The sequence below is a fragment of the Oryx dammah genome, unplaced genomic scaffold, assembly GCF_014754425.2.
Source record: "Oryx dammah isolate SB20612 unplaced genomic scaffold, SCBI_Odam_1.1 HiC_scaffold_21, whole genome shotgun sequence".
In the NCBI taxonomy this organism is placed as follows: Eukaryota; Metazoa; Chordata; class Mammalia; order Artiodactyla; family Bovidae; genus Oryx; species Oryx dammah.
Genome location: NW_024070205.1, coordinates 73229796 through 73236120, shown reverse-complemented (window position 1 = coordinate 73236120; position 6325 = coordinate 73229796). Strand labels below are relative to the sequence as shown.

The following is a 6325-nucleotide window of genomic DNA, read 5'->3' as shown; positions in this document are numbered from 1 at the left end:
CAGTTCATAAACTGAAACTGTGATTTACTGTTTCAAGATAAATTGGAAGAGACAGAGAGGACTTCATCTTGCTGATCCATACAAAGATTGTGTGCATGCTGAGTCACTTAGTCATGTCCAACTCTTTGTGACCCAGTGGACTCTAGCCCACCAGGTTCCTCTGTCCATGGAATTTCCCAGGCAAGAACGCTGGAGTGGGTTGCCACCCTCCTCCCCAGGGGATCTTCCCCATCCAGGGATCAAACCCGTATCTTCTGCATCTCTTGCATTGCAAGAGGTTTCCTTATCGCTGAGCCACCATGGAAGGATACAAAGCTTAGGGGAGTATTAATCTTCTTTAAAGAATATTTTAAACAAACTTATGCATGCACTGCTTACCAATACAACGTGGGATTGACTGCCATCTCCCATCCTTGCACACAATTTCTTCTGCATCTTGAATTAAATAATTCTCTTTACATAGAATTGATATTTTTTCTCCATCCTGATATTTCACTGTAGTTGTCATATCTCGAGCATTGGGAATCTGAGGTGGAGGTGGGCATGTTTGTATTTGTGCTTCTGAAAATATTAAAATTAGATTTCTTGATTAAAAAGCATAAGTCCAAATATTAAAGGAAAATTTTTCAATAAACAGAAAGCTCTGATACATCATAAATAATCAAATAATATGATTCTCTGTAATTATACTCTTAAGCTTGTTTAGCACTTCAGTATATCACACTTGGTTCATTGTCTCATGATCTTAGTTTCTTCTTTTTATTCTTCCTGTGCTCAATATTGCATGATTTATGTAAAATGGATTTTATTTTTTTCTAACCTTTAGAATGCCCTAATTGAATTGCTCACTCAGTTATAGGTAATGAGGAAAAACTGTTATCAGGGTCTTTCTTTTTTTTTTTTAGCAGATATTCATGATCAGATATATTGGAATTGGATTGAAGCCTTGACAAATTTTTCTACCGTGGGAGTTGTTTAGCCATATGGGAAACTACATATAGTTAATAACCTATTAATTTGATGCTGATTCTTGAACAAGGTAAGAGTTAGATATGTTCACTGGGATTTAGAGTGTATTGTTTACAGTTCAGTACTCTCCTGGAGGTACAATTCACTAGCTCGTCTGTACTGTTAAATGATATATACATAGATGAATGAACCTTCTTTAATGGATTAGCAAGCCTGGCTTTTTCTACGTGACCAGAGGGTATAAAAGATCCCTCTGTAGACTGTGTCTGAGTCCATCAAATAGAGATACCTAAATATCCAATTCATAATCTGAAGACAAAGCCTGTTCTGCTCCACTGAGGGAAGACTGCGTGAATACACCTGGAAGAATTTGGAGCCCTCTATGACTCCTTGGTTTTGCTTTCTCCTGTCATATTTCATTTCTATTTCATTAGAAACACTATGCAAGTATAGGCTGGAAACTCATAAATCCTTTCAGGGATCCAACATTTTATATTAAATTCAGGGAAATATTTGACTGAATACATAGTAATATCATCACATTTTCTATTCTGATCTAAGTTAACAGGAGTATTTTTTGTGCTGTGTTGTGCTTAGTCACTCAGTCATGTCAGACTCTTCATGACCCCATGGACTATAATCTGCCAGGCTCCTTTGTCCATGGGGATTCTGGATTCTCCAGGCAAGAATACTGGAGTGGGTTGCCTTACCCTCCTCCAGTGGATCTTCCCAACACAAGAATCGAACCGAGGTCTCCTGCAACTCAGGTGGATTCTTTACCATCAGAGCCACCAGGAAAGACTTGGAATATTTTATGTTTCATCAAAAATGTTTCTCTTATTTCTTTTTTAACTATTTTGACATTTTTATCAATGTATTTTCAAGAATTTATTTTCTTTTATGTTTGACGTTTTGTGTTGATTTTTGTCCTAATTTAATTTGTTAAAAGTCTTGCAAAATTTAGTCTATACACTACATTTCCCCATAAACTGGATATTTTGCAAATCAGTTACTTATATTTTTTTAGCTTATAAAAATTGACATTTTAATTTTAGTTTTTCTTTACTTCTATGTTCTTTGGATGTATGTTCTTTTCTAGATTCTAGATTGTACTACCTATTACTTAAGTCCCTTCATTTTGTAAAGCAAGTTTTAATCTATATATATCTTTATTTTTTCCTGTATACCATAGATTCCAAAGTATACTGTTTTCATTTTACTTAATTTAACATAGTTTCTGGCAGTAAATCACAGAATTTTTTTTTTAATTTTCAAGGTTTGTGATATGGGTGAATAAGTTCTTTAGCTAGCTTTCTTTTAATTTACAATTGCTTTTAATTTATAGAGAATAATTTGAGGACACATTACATGAAATTGATTAGGAATTCTTTTATCACATGAAAATAGTCTGGTGTTTTAAATTAATCATCTATATTTCAATAAATTAATGTGGACTTCCAGAGAAGGCATATTATGAAAACCTATTTTATAAATATTAAAAAGGTAATTCACAAGGACTAAGCCATTATAAATATATAATGTATCCAAGAATATATCAGAATACATGAAGCAAAGATGGGCAAAACTGAAAGAAGATATAGACAAATCCACACCCCTTTTTAGCAGTTCTGAGAGCCTTCCTACTCTGATGGATAGAACAACTAGAAAAAGCTATTTTAAGACATAAGTACATTTTAGAACACTATGAACAATGTTAACCTGATCTAGAAACTAGCATACGCATATACTTTATATGAAATGGAAACATCACAAAGATAGACAATATGCTGTGCAACAAAGAATAAAATTCAAAATATTAAAAATTTACAGAGTGTGTTCTATGACAAGGAAATTAGATTAGAAATCAATAAGAATAAATTATCTATGTAATCACCGATGATAATCATCAAATTGTGTACAGTAAACATATGCAGCTCTCTAGATAAAAATCATACCACAGTATTACTGTTAATGGAGATTGAATTACTTAGAAAATCATAAACATGTGAGAATTAAAAAAACACATTTTTAAACAACTGTTACATCAAAGAAGCCACTAGGAAGATTAGAAAATATTTCACATATAGTTAATTGAAAATAAAATTGATATATATTTATAAATTTTTGAGGCACAGGTAAAGCAATGCTTAGAAGTGAACAAAGGTAGTTTTACACAGGTAAAGCAATACTTAGAAGTAAAAAAAGGTAGTTTTACAGGTTTAGGTTTGAAAAGCAGGATGGTTTGAATCAATGTTTTCATTTTTTATCTTAAAAAATGAGACAGTAAAATTAAAATGAAGCGATCAGAAAAAAAGGAAAATTAAGTCCACAAGAGAGAAAAAGTTGAGAAAGATTAATAGAAAACAGAAAATTAAGAAAGTTAAAAATCATGAATATTAACAAGGTAAAAATTAGACAAGAGAGGAAATGGAAGAAGCTGAGTGTGTATAAAATGTTAATTTGAAAATGATAATTTTGAAAAACAAAATTTATTCACAAAATGAAGGAGGGAACAACTCTCAATACCAAAAATGAAAGAGGTGATATTACCAAATATACTATAGGATTAGAAGAAAAATAGAATGTTAAGTGACTATTAGAAATGATTTTCCATCAATCAATTTCATAAGTTAGGTAAAATAGAGATATTTCTTGAAAAATGCAGCTTTCACACAGTGATAAGACAATGTAGAAAATGTGCATAGCATACTCCCTATTAAAGAAACTGAATTCTTCATCAAGGGAATTTTTTGAAGAAGCAAACTGCATATCAGATCTCACGTGTGCTCAGTCATGTCCAACTCTCTGCAACCCTATGGACTGCAGCCTGCCAGGCTTCTCTGTCCATGGGATTCTCCAGGCAAGAATACTGGAGTGGGTAGCCATTCCCTTCTCCAGGGAATCTTCCCTACTCAGGGATTGAACCCGGGTCTCCTGAATTGCAGGCAGATTCTTTACTGTCTAAGCCCCCAGGGGAGCCTATTTGTATGTCTGGAAAAATTGAAGCAGAAATAGAGACATATCATGTTTATGAATTCAAAATTCAATATGGTAAAGAAGCCAATTGTCCACAATCCGTTTCTCATTACAAAGTCATCCTGTTCGATATACAACCCAATATTTTATCAAAATTTGTAAGTTTCCCCTGAGATTTCTATGTTCAAAACCAAAATAGCTAAAGTTATATTGAGTGAGAAGAACATACTTAGAGACTATTATCAGACTTTCAGCCTGCTAAAAAGATAGTTACAAAGGTAATTTGGCAGCAGTGAAGATAGTTAAATGACTAAATAGAGAGTTCAGAAATAAATCAAAACTTTCATAGTTAACTGATTTTTCATTTCAATGGCTTTTCCACACATATTCTTAAAATAATTGACAATCCACCCATAAAAAATCAACTCGTACTTTATGCAATCCTCAAATGTTAACGAGACAGATAACGTACTTAAATATACTCCCATAAAATTATAGTTTCTAGAAGAAACTGTAGAACATATGTACTTCACTACCTGTAGATGTTACTCGTTTCCTTAAAGATGCAGTTGTGTAGCAAGCTCTTTTAATTTTATATTTGCTATTAATTTAGAATAATTTATAAACATGAATTCCTTGAAACTTTTTGGGAATTCCTTCATCATATGAAATAATAAATTGTTTTAATTTAACTATATTTAATAAGCTAATATAGACTTCCAGACAAGGTGCATGACAAATATTAAGAAATATTTTATAATTATAAAAAAGTTAATTCACAAGGACCAAGCAATCATAACTATATAATGATTAATATACAATGCTGTGCTTAGCCACTCGGTCATGTCCCACTCTTGGTGATCCCATGGTCTGCAACCTGCCAGGCTCTTCTGTCCCTGGGGCTTCTCCAGGCAAGAATACAGGAGTGGGTTGCTTCCATGGGATCTTCACAATGCAGGGATTGAACCCAGGTCTCCCCCACTGCAAGCAGATTGTAGACTGGAGTGGGCAGCCTAACTCTTCTCTAGGGGATATTCCTGATCTAGAAATTGAACTGGGGTCTCCTGCATGGCAGGTGGATTGTTTACTAGCTCACCTACCAGGGAAGCCCATAATATACAATGTACATTATGTATCGGCATGGCAGTTATTTAGAAGCTTGTTTAACTCCCAAATAGTTATGCTTTTCTAAATAATTTATTCTCCATTAATACAGCCTTATTGTTGTATGATTTTTATATTAGGATCTTTATAAAAAGATGAATCATGAGGTTGAATATTAGACAGTACATCTGGTTTTCTATTGATTTGAAGCTTCTTTCTAGATATTCTAGGCTTGTAGAAATTGGTAAACATATTGAGGACAGGGAGTCAAGATGTCATAAAGTCAGAGAAGAGAAACAGATAATAAAAGTAGAAAATTGAAATGAACTTATTCAACTGGAATTCATCATGTAAACATGACTCAAGTCTTTTCAAGATAGTTTAACAAATAGAGAAACAGATGACTAGATAGATACATAGGTATATATAAATAGATAAATAGATTGATACATATAGATACGCTGATAAATGCATAATAGTTCAGCATAAGCCTAAGTACATTTATGTGTAATACACAAAATCAGAAACAATGGCTTTCCCATAGAAATGAGCACACCTACAGCCCAGATGTTAATTTAAAGTCACAAAGTCTCTGGGTGGTTTGTCACATAGCTGACTAAGGCACATTATACAATTAATATTTAGACACAGTATTTTGATTAGCTTCTAAATTACCTTGCAGATGGAAAATATTTGGAATGATAAATAGCTAAATTTCCTTGAAGGAGACAATGATACTATTTTTACAAGTTAGAGAGATATAGAATACATTTTTAAAAACATTATGGACAAGAGATTACCTTCTTTGCAGTCTACTTTAGGATACCATTCTCCATTTATACAGATTGAGTGTTTGTGTTTTGATTTTCCTCGACATTGGTAACTTTTGTTGGTGTTATGGTCATATTCAATCGTATGTGCTGCTTTTCCCTCAGTTGACCATTTACACTTCTTAAGTTCATCTGTTGCTATAAAATGAAAACATTCTCTTGAAAAGACTAATTCTAAAGAACCAAATAGCTAAGTATGGCAAAACCAATACAATATTGTAAAGTAAAAAACAAATAAATAATTTTTAAAAATAGCTAAGGAGTGAATAAAATAATGATGTTAGAATTTATGCCTACAAATTCCACCAGCCAAGTTCTTGCTGATCAAATTGCATGAGATGAAAAATTATACATGAGCTTGAGTCTTGCGTCCAGTTTTTGAATTTTCAGAGAAAATACCCATCGTAAAGATTTCTGCCTTTTTGACTAGAATACTTTTTGATGAT

At 32.8% G+C, this 6325-nt stretch overlaps 1 protein-coding gene and 1 long non-coding RNA gene across 3 annotated transcripts in view; both read right to left on the bottom strand.

The window, feature by feature from the left end:
- CFH (complement factor H) overlaps window positions 1–6325 on the bottom strand; it is a 328111-nt gene that overhangs the window by 245155 nt on the left and 76631 nt on the right. The window lies entirely within an intron of this gene.
- On the bottom strand, window positions 379–6101 carry LOC120879921. The gene is made up of 2 exons (XR_005724907.1): window positions 5850–6101; window positions 379–561 (listed from the first exon to the last, which is right to left on the bottom strand). It is a non-coding gene; the product is annotated as an uncharacterized LOC120879921 (long non-coding RNA).